Raw genomic sequence first — 16539 nt, forward strand, 5'->3', positions numbered from 1 at the left:
GACAAGTGGGTACCACACGAGCTAACCGAAGCCTAATGGAATTTCCGTTTTGAAATTTGCACGTCTATTCTTCCATTTCTCGATCGAATCATCAAGTACGATGAGAATTGGATTCTGTACTATAACAGAAGTCGTATAGGTCAGTGGTTGGACGAATGGATGAAGCGCCAAAACATTTCCCCAAACCAAATCTGCACCCAAACAAGTTTAAAGTGACTGTTTGTTTGGTAGCATACTGTCAGCGTTGTTTAATATAATTTTCTGAATTATGATGAAACTATCACAGCAGGGGAAAAATGCCAATTGACCAAATGAACTGCAACGTTTTTGTCCAGTAAACCGTCCAGTAAGGGTCCGATTCTTCTTCACGTCAACGACAGGCCACATGTCGCAATGCCAACCCTGCGGAAACTTAAGGACTTTGGATATGCATAAATGCCCCCGACTTCTCGCCTGCAGACTTCCACTTTTTTAACCATTTTGATCACCTCTTGAGGGATAAAATTTTTAGAGAACGCGGTGAAGCCGGAACCGCCTTCCAAGACTTCATTGTGAGTCGAAATAAAAAATTTTATGTCAGGGGTATAAAAACGCTTTTTACAAGTTGGCAAAATGTATAAATTGTGATGGAAAATATTTCGAACTATTTTTTTAGTGAATGAATGTGTGAGTGTAATTTATTAGCTTGAAATGTACCTTATCCCCAATTACCCCGTGGAATATCGAGTACTCTGGTGTAGAGAGTAAGTATGAGACTATCATGTTTTTATCTTGTTTCTCAGTACTTGTGTTTGTTATTTTATTCACAATTGACGAAGCCATGTGATACAGACAGGCTAGCAATAGGACAAAGAAAATGCAGAGTTGGTTACGTTGTACCACCAAATATCTAAACTCAGCTGGAGAAAGAGAAGGAATTAGTAGTATTAATACGCAAGAAAGATAAGAAAAGAAATGTAAAATTAAGGAAGAGAGAGCTGGCGATGACCAATGTTGTTTGCCGGCCCTAAAACTAAAAAAACGTATATCTTTCTTTTTACTGAACTGAATCCGGTGTACGTTGACTGGTTAAAAAGTTATACAAACCTTTCAAAATTCTAATTGAGAGGGTCAAATCTAAGACACTTAAATACTTAGCGTATAAGATGGGACATACTTGTGTTGGCAGTGAAGGTCTCTCAGGTCTTCTAGGTTTTTTACACTCCAGCTGAAACCTTAGCCATAAGGAAGGTCTGGCTGGATGGAGGGTGCTTAATGGTCTCAATGATTCCCCCTGAGATTACGGGCCGCTTTTCCCTTAACATCCCTGCACGGAACTTGAGACGCCATGAGGTGTCGCGCTGCACAGGACGAATTATGGTTCATCAGGGGCTGGAGTTGCTGAATTAAACAGGAAATATTTCTGATCCCTTTAATGATTCCACGGCCATGTTCAAATTGGCTTGCAGCCCTGGGCTAAAAATAACAAAGCCATTTTTTATTGATGTTTATCTACCTCGTTTTTGTATTTAGTACATTTACCTTATCCTATTTTTGTATGTATTTATTTTAATTTGGACTGTATCCGTTATGAACAAATGCCCTTGAAACTGAAATAATAAATAATTAAATAAAAGAAATCAGTGTTTGAAACCAATATTGTCCAAAGTTGTCCTTGTTCGACATGATATATGAAGCTGCACACAAGTATTTATAAAAAATCATGTTTTAAACGTTTAAATATCATTTTTGAAAAACGTATATAAAAAGACGATCGGACTATCAAAACTAAGGTAAGAAACATCGAAAAGACCTTCTTCGAAACATAAACATCTGCAATTTCGTTTATGTAATATTCGTTCGGCCTGGTGAAATTTTGTCTATTTCTCTCTATCTGTTGATTATTGGTGGAATTCACCTTGGTTTTAGAAAGAATTCATGTGTTAGAAGTCATTGTTTTGGGCTTCAACTATTAGTTGAACAAAAGGTATCAAATTTAATCTAGTTGATTCTGATTAATTATAGTCGACATCAATAAAGGTTTATCGATATTTATAAACTTTTTTTTATAAGTTGAGTTTTTGTGGTAAAACATAGTCGGAAAGTATAAGAAAAACTACGGCTTCAAAAAACGTCAACGTTGACGATTAGTTGTTTCTTTCTCGGATGAATATGTAATATATTTACGCGTTGCAGAAACGGATGGAAGTTGTGCGCCTAAATGCGCCCCAGAAAAAGTTGCTCAACAGTTCAGCTTCGTGCAAGTCTATCCAGTTATATCGTTATAATTTGATCTTGTGTCGTTATGAATTAGATACACTGGATAATTATAAAGCGGTAACCGCAAGCGGGGAAAGAAAATTGGAATATGACATAAAATTAGTTAGACGACGTTTGAGATCAATATATAGACCGCAATATAAGCCATTTTCGTCACATTCCTAATTTTGGTTGGTTACAGCGAAATAAAAAAATATATATTTTAATTGTTTAATACAGTATACTTTTCAAAACATGTCGGAATCAAGCAAAACAATCGTTCGGCCTTTGGTTAGGCTGGTTGACAAAATTGGCACAAGCATTTGTAAAGATTATAATTAAAAATTACAACTAGAATATGCCACCACATGTCAGTGTTTGTTTGTTCAAGCTGTAAGTTCGATTTGCTATTGTGGAATTTTTATTAACTAGAAAATCAATATCATTCAAAGTATATATACTTGTGTACGTTAGGACGACAGACAGATATATTCCAATATACCACATGGTAATCAACCGTCTGCCGGGGTTGAGTAGATTATATAAGAAGGAAAAAAAGATACATGTAAAAAGAGTCAGAAAAAGAAAAAATAACCTTAAAAGAAGGGATCAAATACATAACTGAAACTAAACCGCTCAAAATGAATAGAGATATTACCAAGTTTGTGATAGTTACTTTCCCTAGCATTTTTATTTTTATTATAAATTGCATTAAAAGTTTTTACAAATTTTTATATTTTTACTTAGGAAAAATTTAATTAAGGAATTTGGAAAAATAAAATAAAAGTTTTTAATTTCATGGTTTTGTACATTGGACACAACAATTTTTTTAAACAATTAATACCGCGAATAATGTCCTCTGTTAGCTCAAACCTCTGTGCACCTGTTAGGCATATTATTACTAAGGTTGTCACTAATTTCATAAGGAATTTCACTCCATAGATGTTGCAACGCTGCACTCAATTGTTGCAGGCCAACTGGCAGCGGTTGGTGATCGAAAAGCCTTCTCTGCAACGCATCCCACTTGGTATCAATGGGATTGAGGTCTGGAGACAATGGGGGAAGGGCAGACGGGAAATTCCCAGGTTTTCTAAACATTGATGAACAACTCTGCCTTTATGAGGTCTGGGGCATTATCATCCAGAAATCGAAAATCCCTGCCCATGAGATCCCTGGTTTGAGGGATGTATTCCTCGATAATTTCTTGGACGTAACGGGCTGCGGAGAGGCTGCCTTCAACGATATGGAGTCCAGTTCGCCCTCCAGTGTAAATCTCAGACCAGATCATTAAACCGCCTCTTCCAAACTGCCGGCAGGGAGCACGAACTGGTTCATTGTACGCATCGCCTGTTCTCGGTAGACTCTTTGGAGCCTGCTTTTATTATACAGACAGAAACACGACTTATCAGTAAACATAACAGCATTCCAATTGGTGTTCTCATCTAGACGCTCGCTTCACCATATTCTACTTAGAGAAGAGGCTGTTCTTCTATCTGTGACCTTCGCCCGAACACTTGCGTATGACCTTCGTTATAAACCCGGCCTCACGGGATACGAAGGATCGATCCATCGAAGCGTATAGCGTTGAGGACGCTCAGACTACGCTGACGAAGTCCCTCGAATGCGTGAGAAGTGGCGGATGGGAGCAGATAGTGGCCGGTGTTCCAATTCCACTTTAAACAAAATCGCGGCAAGAGCGGATCCGAAGTTCTTACGCTGGAGGAGCCCCAGTACTCTGGGAAATAGAGTGGCCTTCTTTATCTAGGGAGTGCGTGGGAGACCAGGTGCATTTCTGCCACTTTGGGTAGCCCTTTACTCACGGCATACGGTTCGATGCTTAATGCGGACCCGACTACTCGGAATGCGCAAGAGGGGAGTGAGGTCCGTCTAAGCCCCTAAGGGCTGGGGCGGCTTCTACACCAACAGCTGTAACACACGCGCTGTAACCGAGGGGAGGTACGTCATCTCTCATCTTGAGAATCAAAACGTCCGGTATGGCCAAAGAGGGATGGTTAGGGTCCTTGTCCTTGGTCCTTGTCAGGACGACCGAGTATGTGGGAACCTTATGCACCGTATTCTCCTGAGATGCTGGTGGCGCACAGTTGCTGCAGGCCATCTTTCTACGATGTGAGGCCAACTTCCAACAAACTATTACGAATCGTTTGTGCTGAAAAGGCCATGCCAAAACATCTTGTACTTTTTTTATGATTTGGCTGGCACTATTGAAAGGGAGATCCACTACCAAGCCTCCTATTGACACTTCCAGTCTCTCGAAATCGGGCTAAAGCCCTGGAGACCAAGCTCTGAGAAACACCAACTGCCTCTGCGATATCCACATGACGGTGACGTCGACTCATTCTCACAATACACCAAAAAAGGAAAAGCGCATGTCAGGGTACCTAGAACACACACCCAAGTCTTGAAACAACTACATGCCTAGAAGCGCATACGACACATTTTTCATCCATCCACAAATAAGCAAGCTCTCCTCATAATTTAAAAATCCATCTTGGGACAAAGACAATCCATTTGAACGGCCATCTAGAAGGCTACACATAAGCAAGGGTTTAGATGAGCGTAGAGTGAAAATGAGTAGAAGAAGCGGCACGAGGCGCGAAATCTTCTCAGCAAGCTGAGCTTATTCTTGCCGTAGATAATCGGTTGATCGATAAAGATATTTAGAGGTGAATTATCAAACGTATAATTAAATTATCGCACCGTCAGTAAATACCTGGAAATTCGAAAGGGGCTAAGTGGTACCCCTAAACTAAGTCAGTACTTGAAGTGGAGCATCAGAGCGTGAAGAAAAAGAATATCCACTTCCTTTTAGAAATATAATGTTATATGGCATATATCTTTGCAAAGAAATACTGGATTCTCTCAAGTACCTCGTAAGCCCCAAAGTTGAGCACCATAGCAAGACATCGAGGACCAGATCGATTTAAACACTTTATATGTGCATGAAATTCTCACCAATAAATGTAGGATAAAAGGGTGGTTATCGCTAAATATTTATAACGTTTTTTTCCACAGTTTATTACCATATTTGTAGTGGTGTAGTGATCTGGAACTTGTGAGCAGTATGGCAGCTGCAGATGAAGAAGAATATGTGTAGAGAAAGAGTAACTGAGGGGGAATTTGTCAAGGGCTTGTTTCTCACTTCCCACTCAATTTTTCGTCGCCGATTATTTAATTTCGATTTAACGGACGAGAAACGACAATGATATCCTCAGACTGCAGCCCTGTCGCCCATTTGGAGAAAGAATCGGAAGTCAAGGGCAGGGTCTATAAACACTACGTACCGCACTACGTAATTTGAGAATTTACTGTTTTTTCGTCCCTGACACGTTCCAACATAAATCTGTCTTTACTCCTTCCCTTACAACACAACGCGATTGAGTATTCAATATATATTTCACTTGTGCTGAGTTGTGTCAATTGTTAATAAAAATTGGCCTTGTTCTAAAAAAAATTTAATAAAGGTCGTTAAGAAAAGAAATCTATATTAATTTCTGATCAACTTGTTGTTACAACTACTAAACATCATAATAATAAATGAATAAAATTTCTTAGTACTCTCTTCTCAAACTGAGTAAGAAAAACTACTTCTTTTTATACATATCAAAATTTATAGTTATTGTTTTTATACAAGTAAAATTGTTTTTGTTTTTTTAATTTATTTATGGCAGGTTGTAGAAATTGGTCTCCCGCTGAAAATAAAACAGAGAAATTTCTTATTTTCTCTAATTAAGAACTCCCAGGTTTGGATAATCATTCGATATACGTATTATCTTACAAAATACCTAATATTAGACAAATCATTACAACTTAAATATACACGGACATAAAAAAGATGGCTCAATGCTCAAACTCATTACCATTTCATGTAAAAACACATTAACACCTAACTTTCCCCTAATTTATCGGGAAAACAGGAAAAAGTAAACAAACAACCCATGTTAACGACATGTAATTTAAAAAAATACATTCTATACAAATATAATCGTAAGATTCTATCGCTTACGAGGATAAAAGCTCCTCCGGATTTAAACTGCTCGCGATGATTTGCTAAGCTAAAGGAGAAGCAGATTTCAATCCGATGGAATGGTACTTGGAATGGATGGGTATATGGCGAGTGTTGGGTAAATATGGGTAGTCAACAACCTGTAGGACCGAGACCATAAGTCACATAATAATGGAGCCATTTCCGAAGTGATAAAGTTGAAGACCTATACTTGCCCTCCGCTCGTGACACTGACTTTTTTATCTCAACCAATGCCTTTCATAAATATTAATTAATTGAAAAATGTTAATTGGTCAATCGGACCACGAACTGTAATGGTCCGAATTTCAGCTGTTTCGGAGTTATTCCACTTTTTCTGATTTTTTTTTAAAGATTTCACGACCTTGGTTTAAATAAACAATGATAACTCCAAAACTAAAACCTTTTGGTGGTGTTGGACAAATCCATTCATACCATTGAAAACTATGTTCAATTTTGAAAAAGATATCATCAATACTAAATTTGTAAACGTTGGAGAAATAAGGGTTTTAGTAGCCAAAACTTAAAAAACTTTTTTTTCAAAGTTGAAGTACTATGGTGATTCTAAACTACTATTTCCAGACCTAGAGATCAGCAAATTTCAGAAAACGTACTCCATTTAATATCCTTTTTAGTGGTGAAATTGCTTTTTCAATTACTTTTTCAAAGATGAAGAAATTGATGAAGGAAAAGAAAAAACCGTGGTTGAAGGATTGGTAAGGTGCAAAATTTAAAAAAAATAAACATAAAAAATATTAAACTTTTTTTTAAATTTAGGTTCGAAACCTAAATAGTGCAAGTGTTTATATATTTACCAACACGGCTGCAACTTTGATTAGAGGATTATTGTATTATTATTCCCTGACAAAAAAGAGTTTTAAAATTCAAAAAGTTTTTAGGTATCCATAATGATATCTTGCTAACATTATGACTACTTTTTCTAATGAAGAATACACTGATATACATCTTGTACATACAAGATAATGATGATATTACATGATATACATCATATACAGGTTTTGCGGGTTTAATGCAACGGCAAAGCGTCGAAAAGACATGGCAGAGGGTGGAAAGCATTTAGAATCAAAATTAAAAAAAGTTTGATAAGCCACATATCAACAATTGAAAAATGGAGCAATCTTGGGAGAATAAAGTTTACCCCCTCGAAGTCTCAATCACGTTTACACTCCGTCGTGAGACTTGTCCTAGCATACACTAATACAACCTGTTCCTCAATCCGACAAAGTTAACTATTTAGGACTTACATTTGATAGATTCATTTCAACCATGACCTTACATAAAAAAAATAACTAATTGAAAGATTTGGTAAATTTGGTCAATCAGACCACTAAACGTAATGAATTTGATAGAAGACTAACTTGAATCCAGACACACGATTTAAAACAAAAACAGGCACTCAACAAATGATTTAAAATGCTTTATTCCCTACTCAACCGGCAAGCAAAATTACCATTAAAAGCAAAACTTTAGACATACACACTCAAACCTATTTGAATGAATGGGTGCCAAGCTTATGTATCGGCCAAATATTCCAATATTCAAAAATTACAGTTCTCAATCCAAAATTTTAAGATTTCATGTTGTTGTTGGAATTTTTTCTGCCCTTTTTATGTAAACATGTAAACAATAACACACTTCACAGAAATCTCGACATGCCAACAGTTTTTTCATTCATTAAAACATATTATAGACATTTTCATAGTAAATTACAAAATCAAACTAATACACAAATACGATTACTCCGTTCGCAACAACCTGTTCCTCAATCCGACAAAGTTAACTATTTAGGACTTACATTTGATAAAAGACTAACTTGTAATCCAGACACACGATTTAAAAAAACAGACACTCAACAAACGATTTAAAATGCTTTATTACCTACTCAACCGACAATCAAAATTACCATTGAAACCAAAACTTTCGACATGCACATACCTATTTGGATGTACGGGTGCCAAGTTTATGGATTGGCCAAATATTCCAATATTCAAAGATTTCAAAGTTTTCAATATAAAATTTTAAGATTAATTGTTTCTACCCCTTTTTACCTAAACAATAACACACTTCAAAGAGATCTTCACATACCAATAGTTTTTTCACCCATCAAAACATATTACAGACGTTTTCATATTAAATTACAAAATCAAACTAACACACAAATACAATTACTCCATTCTCCACAATTACCACATAAGCGACTGAAAAGAATATGGATAAAAGACCTCTTAAATTATTAGTACTATTTTATTAGTCCAGAGCGGCTGCTATTGGCTTTCTCTGTAATGCCCGTAATGTCACAAACATAAATTATCCAATCTGCTGGTTATTTATAATACATGTACTGTTGTAGATACAAATAAATGAAATAAAATAAAAATAATTTAAAATTGCACACAAAAACGTTATCAATACTTTTTTTTTATTCTCAGGGAAGTTAATGAATCGAACATCGTAAACAGAACTGTCGCTAAATTCCAACAATCGTTTTGAAAAAAAAGCATTCACTGTTTTAATAAAAATTTCCATTTAATCCTAATTCGATAATAAAATATTATTTACAGATAATTTAAGGGGAAAATCTTTAATATCCGAAATTCAAGTAGATAGATAAAATGAACCAATGTGATCAATTTATTTGAATCAGAGTGTACAAGCGATAAAATGAAATTAGTCTAATGTGATTTTTTTCTTATTTCACTGTATTTAGTTTAAGAGTCCTCTTTCTTAAGATTCATCCCTATTAATTAAATCCACGGAGGCTCTGACGAAGTTTAACTAATACACTTATCATTTTCACTCTTTTGTTTGAAAATTTCTATGATGTATTTTATCCAACTAGGTTTTTTTTAGCCGTGATGACAATTGAAAGAAGTAGATGAATTAATCGGAGTTGCGCCTTTGCGAGCTGTTGTTCGGTGCTTACTGAACACCGATGAGTCCTAGTTCATCAAGGAACTTCATTAGTAAGTCCGGTCTCTGTGGTTCCATTTCTCTACGGTTACGTTGCAAGCTGACAGGCAAACACTTCCACCCAATTGATATTTTGTTTATTTTCTCGATAAAAGAAAATTCTGCCCTTAATTTATCTCATTGTTTTTACCAATAAATGCTTGTTTATGCTATGTTTAAAATTGGAAATATCAATTAGAGGTAAACACACTTAATCCTTAAGGATAAAGGATTTTTCAATGTTTACTTTTTACGGAATTTAAAATGTTTATACAGCCCAGAATGAAGTGCAGTCTTCGTTTGACTTATGTGATGCACCAAGTACTGTCATCTCCATAGCACTCTCAACACGACAGACAAGAATGACATATCTACACAGAAAACAAACACTTTGAGCCCTGAAGATGATCTCAATAAAGATCGAAACGTTGGCACGATAAAGAAAATGTTTTTCTAAAACCTACGTCACACCAGACCGCATCTCACGATCTCCGAATAATAGTTAAAAAATGTGAAACTTTGATTAACATATAAAAATATACAAATCAAGTTATATTACAAGTGGGTGGAATTTTTTGGCTGTCCGTGTAAATTCAAAAATACTTCCTCCTGCCGGCAAATGTGACACAGTTTTTTAGTAGGTGTGTTTATTTTTGTCATTGAGGATTAACAAAATTATCCAGTACTATCAGATTTATTCTAATAATATCTCATGCAATATTCTGCCTTTAAAATTCAACTATAACTTTGTTTCGCCAATAAACTCAAAATGAATAGTTCGAGTCTAATTTATTATTATTTTATTATCGTTTTCAGATAGTTTATCCTTGTTGTTAACAGCCTTGGATAAAACTAATAGACAAATGGCATTAAATATTTTTATTCTGACTCGCATTTTAAATTCACTAGAGATAATATTCGAAATAGCGGCAAGGACAATCTTGGTAATGAATAATGATAAAAGCTCTTAGAATGACTCGTGTCCTTCCGTTTGTTCGAACTGACCCAAAGCCGGTCAGGAACCTTCAGCTTCTTTTCTCAGACATTATTTAAATGCTCATCACGAGCGTTTTCGCCACTCGTACTTTGCAGGAAAGAGTTACTGTGTAGATTTGGAGGAAACATTTTCTATTCTTTTTTCTTTTTTTTTACTATTATTTTTTTAGCGACTGGGCGAAGGATATAAAAACGGATCGATTTTCAACAAAATGTACAAGGACTCATTACTGAAAGGGACTTTTCTCTCCACAAGGAAGCAGCAAAACCAAACGATTCGATAAGGTTTTATAAGTGTGGTGACAATAATATGTATGTACCTCAACTTGGTAGAAAAATAAAAAAAAAATTGGAAAGAAAATAAAAGAGCCACCGATTTCTTTATTTGTGAATTCTTAACAGCCTTGTTGTCTGGCACTAAAGTAGTTTTATGAAACGTCTGACGAGAGTTAAATATAGTTTATAAAAATACAATTAAAAACAAATAGTTAGTACTTTAGTATTAGTTTATGCTTCATTCGTGATTAATTAAATTGTTTAAAATGAAAGAAAAAAAACAGTTTATTCTGTTCTGAGAGAAATTCTCCCTTAAGACAAAGGAAATATGTTAAACAATATTTGTTACAATAAAGCTTTTCGTTTAAAACATTTTTTGAAGAAAATTGGATTACGTACTAATAAGAAACTAAAAATTAAAAAATTAAATTAAAATGTAAGCAATTTCTATGCAGTGTGCAATTTGAATATGTGTACTACAAATAATAAACAATATACATAAAAGTATATAAAACTAAAATAACAATAACTCTTTGAAAAACTTGTAACAAGCAACAATTTCCGCTCCGGGAAAAAACCGAAGTTTTGAGGTATATTGATATAAGTGCATGATAGTGGTGTGTTGTGGAAGCTAGGACGTCCCTTCGTCAGTCTAGTGGTTTTTTGAAGTGTTTTTGGTGAGGTGAGTTCAATTGGATCAGCTTTTTTGACGATTAGACAAGTCTGCTGGGTGCTAGTTTATAGCTCGTATTCCCTATTGGGAAGTGTGGGGTCTGAATCTCTCTAGAAACCTGTTTCAGGGTTGGGTAAGATTTATTTATTTAGTTTTTATCTTTTTCTTTAAACGTCATCTGTTTTTTCAATTTTTTTCAAAATTTTCCAAAATCATTTGAAAGGCCCTTTCGGCCCAGTGGGCCTAGAAGGTTTTCGAAATCAATTACCCACTCTAAATAGGACTCCCTCTCCTGTTGTTTCTACTTCTGGGGCAAGACATTTTATTATTTGTACATCAGATGGGAAAGATAATGGCGGCCTTCCCTCACTCTCGCCAATAAGAATATATAGAGTAATAAATAGAGAAGTAGGGAAAGTAGTAAATATCAAAAAAAGTCGTGACGGTTTAATTTATATTGAAGCGTTCAATGAAGAACAAGGGAGTAAAATAATGAAAATAAAAAATTTAGAAAATATACCGGTAAAGGTTGAAATAAATGTGAAATTGAACACCTCAAAAGGAGTAATTTCTTGCTGAGACTTGAAAGAGTGTCCTGATGAAGAACTCCTCGAAGAATTAAAAAGTTCTAATGTCGTAAACATTCATCGGTTAAAAGGAAAAGATGGTAGGACACCTTTTTCATGGGTTGTCACATTCAATACCCCATGACCTCCAAAAGAATTGTATGTTGTCTACATGAAGATAGCTGCAAGGCCATTTATTCCTGCTCCCCTATGGTGCTTTAAATGTTTAGATTTTGGACATACAATTTTTTTTTTTTTTTTTTTTTTTACTGGGGTTTCCAACATCTAGGTCATTTCAGCCCCCCATACAATTTCTTCTTGTAAGAAGAAGATTTTTATGTGTGGATGTGGCTGGAAAGACACGAAAAGACTGTTCCTTGTCAGTCTCGAGTGTGCATGAATTGTCAAGGCCCACATAACACCTTGGCACGTTTCTGCACAAAATATAAATATGAAACCCAAGTTTTGGAGCTGAAAGTGAAAAATAAAACGTTTAATCAAGCAAAGTCCCTAATAGGCTCTGGCCTTATACAAAAAGGGATTACCTTTGACGAAAAAGTTAAAATGGGCATGAAAGAAATAGGTTTTCAGACGTAGTCAGGGAACGATTCTCTGAACTTAATCCAAACTCTGACATCTCGCCAAAAAGAATCGAAACCAAAAATGGTAGAAACTATGGTCCAATGTTCCCTTATGGATCCCCCTATTAATGTTTTTGTCCCAGTCCTACCTCTTATGCAATATGTAAGAATTAAAAAAAAAAAAAAAAAAAAAAAACCTCCTTAAAGGACAAACTTTAACAATCTCCTAATTAGTGTTAGTTTTGGTGTGGATTGAAGCAAATCAATTTCTTTAAATTCTTATTGGGTCACTACACTGTAGGTTGGAAAAAGAAAATGTATAAAAATATTATACATAAGACATTGCAGATAATTAAAAGGAAAAAAAACCAATAGAAAAAAATTAATTATTTAAATTTTTTAACATTTATCACCAAAACCAATAGAATGAATTAAGTAATTTGTAATTTTAAAACCAATAGAAATTAGCAGTTAAATATTAATAATTTTCCAATATTTATTTTGTTTTTAATTATTTTTTAAATAAAAAAGTTGCTTCTTTTGAAAGATCTGTTCATTATTGAACCAACCAAGCTTTTATTGTAATTCTCGTAGTTTTAAAGCAAATATTTAGGCACTTTAGCTTATTAATTAGAATAGGTATATTTTTTTAAAAAATATTGTAAAAAAATAGTTTAATTGTGCAAAACAAAAAATGAGGCTAAAGCCAGCAGCAAGGACAATATAAAAACAGACTACATTAAGCGCATACTAATTTTATTTATAATTTTAAATCTCAAGTAATTCTTTCTAGCAATTTTTTCTCTAAAATTAAAAGTGCATCCATGAAAAAAAAAAACTAATTTTCTCAGTCGGCTGCGGCGTATTTCCAATATTATACATAAGATAACGCATATAATTAAAAGAAAGAAAAACCAATTACGGCTGAATATTCTATGAATTATATAATACACTGCAAGTATTTATTATTGGCCTTGATTGTTTCAGATGGCAAATAAAATGCATCTCTCAGACAACCAGCAGGGCTGGGCAGGCCAGTCGTGCTATGTCATCATCACCTTACAACATGTATACAAAGAAACGTTTCACAATATTTTAGTATATTTAAAGAACAATGTAAGCACACAATTTATTAAATAAACTTATTTTTACAATTGTTAAGTCATCAACTTTACCTTCAGGTTTTTTTTTCTCTATACAGTATCATTGGCTTTATATATTTTATTTATCCACCTTTTTAAATTAGTGATAAATTGTTATTTTAATTAAATCAACTTTACTTCTGTTAATTTAAATCCATTTAAGGGCATCTTATAGGATACCATTAGTATAGAGCTAACCAAAACTTTAAAAAAGTTCTAAATATTTTTTAATGTGGTGAATCAGACTGAATAACACCAAAACCGAGGTAATTCTATTCACGTGTTGTAGGCCTACTATAAGTAACCACATCAAAATGAAAAATTTCTCTATACCGTGGGTGAAATAATATACCTTGGAGTGCACTTATAATCAAAACTTAACTTTGGATGGCAGCTTGTGAAAGGTTTTCAATAAAAATTCTAGTCTCAACAAAAATTTAAAAAAACAACAACTGATGTTTGAAATGTATATACAGCCTATTGTGCCCGTCTGGGGAAATATCTGCTAAACAAACTGTGGAAAACTTCAAATGGTACAAAACACTTAGGATTATTGGTGTGTTTCCACAATGCATTCTATTAATATTCCTAGCATAACAATGAACAATTCTGGCTTAATTTCAAAATTGCATAACATGTGTTCAGTTATTCCATATGTTTATATCGCTTATATATATTGTTACCACAAGGATTTATTTATTCCAAAGAGGATTTAAAATACTTCAATTATAAATATAAAAGGCTGAATAACAATGTTTCACACCGAATTGCGATATCTAAAAATTACTCTTGTCTTATTTTATCTAGCTAATTTTCATTTGTATTTCTTTGTAATGTGTTTACAGTTGTTGTGCATTGTTATTAACAATTCTGTTCTTCCTTGCCTATAAATTTGATTGCTAATTATTTATTTTATAAGGACATTACAAATTGTCATGGGTTTTTTAAATTTTTACCTATTTAACTTCTTTTGTCTTATTCCAAAAACCATGAACATTATACAACCGAAATGTAAGATAATGGTGAGGTATAAAATCCCCTAGAACAACCTTTAAATTTTCCATTTACATTAAAAAAATTTGTATCTTCAATATTCTGACAATAAAGATTATCTCTGATGAGGATTATAATGAAGATTAACTCTGCTTTTCTTCAATTTTACATGTTTTTTGTGTTTTTTCTGTACTAATTTATCAACAAATATTTACCTCTTGTGTGGTACGATTTTAAATAATGAATTTTGTCTTTTATTTTAAAGATATTGCCATTGATATTGATGATTGATCATTCAATATTGCCCACATATGATAAAAAAATGTTTAAACAAAAATCAATGGTGTTATTTACAAATCAGCCATTTACCTAAAACTATGGGGAAAATGTATGGATCCACATCATATAAAAAACGAGTACACATTATTAGTTCTAAATTAAAACATAAAAAATGCCTTGTTTCAATGTGACTAAACAATGAAATACAAGTCTGATCAATCTATTGAGCATCAGGGGTTCAAGTGTGATGAAACTTTTAATTTTTCTTTAATGCATTTCTTCAGCTGTACACAACTGACTTTCCTTGACACCTTTCCATGCAACAAATGAGTTATTTATATTGTGTATCAATTTGATATGATATGATTCAATTTTTTAGTGTTATGAAACAATTTATTAGCTGTTCAATTTCAATGTGAAAACGCACTAGGTATATTAATTTATAAGTTTTGATCAATGTTAACTTTTTGTGAATAAGCTAGTTTTATGATTTTTTTGAAGAGTTTTCAATTTATTTATTTTTAATTTAGAATTTAATATAAACATTTTGGTATTATGAGTGGATTACAAAAAATTTATTAAAAATTTGTCTATTGAGAACTGCTGAAATTTTTGTTTAATCCAGTGCAATGAAAAGCTAATTGAAAGAATTTTGGTGAGTGATTAAATTTTGGCCATTTGATAGATGATGAAATGTCAAAATGTATTGTATATGTTATTATATATATAAAACCATCCTTACATATTCTTTCTCACATTTTAAACCTACTAATTTGTCTCTCTGGCCCAGTTATGATCTTTTACTATATAAAAGTAATCAACTCTCTCTTTTCTTTATCCTATTTCTAGCCTCTCTGTATCTCAGGACCTCATCAATTGTGGATAAAATAACCCAAGTAATAAACACAAATTCACAGAAACAAAATAAAAGCATAATAGTCTAGTTAGCCCACACACACACACTACCCCAGAGAACTCTCTGCGTAATTAACCAATTACCATATACGGCATATACCCATATGCCCCCCATTCACGCTAATAAATATATTCAAACACCAGAATTTGTGCACACTACCCAGAGTATTTGATATTCCTCAGGGTAATTGGTGATAAACACATTCATTTAACTAATTAATTTTAAATTAAATTAAATTAAATTAAATCAAATCAATTAACTAATAAATTCTATTCACACATTCATTCTCATTATCCCATTGTTATTATTTAATGGTTAGGCAAAAATTGTTTCTGAGATGGCTAAGTGATATTTAAAAAATTGCTGAGTTGTTATATTAATTGTATACTATTGGGTTGAAATTAAATTGTATATTAAAAAAATATTTTCTCTTCTAAAAATATTATTACTTTTATTGTGTACCTTCCAATAATTAGAGCATACAAAATAAAACCAAAATATTTTGGAAATAAATTTATTCATCGAATTATGCACAAGTAATTATTTTTTAGTTTCCTTATTTTAGAAATTAATCAACAAATTTTGGTAAATTCTGAATGGTGAATTCTCCTTTAGCATTGGTGCTGTTAACTATTTTATTTTTTAAGCTGAACAAGTTAATTAAATTAGCAAGTTCTCAGTAATTAATGTGTAAGTGCTTTCTTTGCCAGCAGGCAAATTATAAATGTGCAATTATTGTTTGTAAACACCATTTTCAAAGAAACTTAAATGAACATTCATTTTTTTAATATAGGAATAAACAGGAGGGATATATGTGAGGTTTTTGAAATGTATTTATTGAATGACAAAGAGAAAGTTGCAATGGCA

This window comes from Cimex lectularius, unplaced genomic scaffold (assembly GCF_000648675.2).
Source record: "Cimex lectularius strain Harlan isolate CLEC.00 unplaced genomic scaffold, Clec_2.1 scaffold5, whole genome shotgun sequence".
Taxonomy (NCBI): Eukaryota; Metazoa; Arthropoda; class Insecta; order Hemiptera; family Cimicidae; genus Cimex; species Cimex lectularius.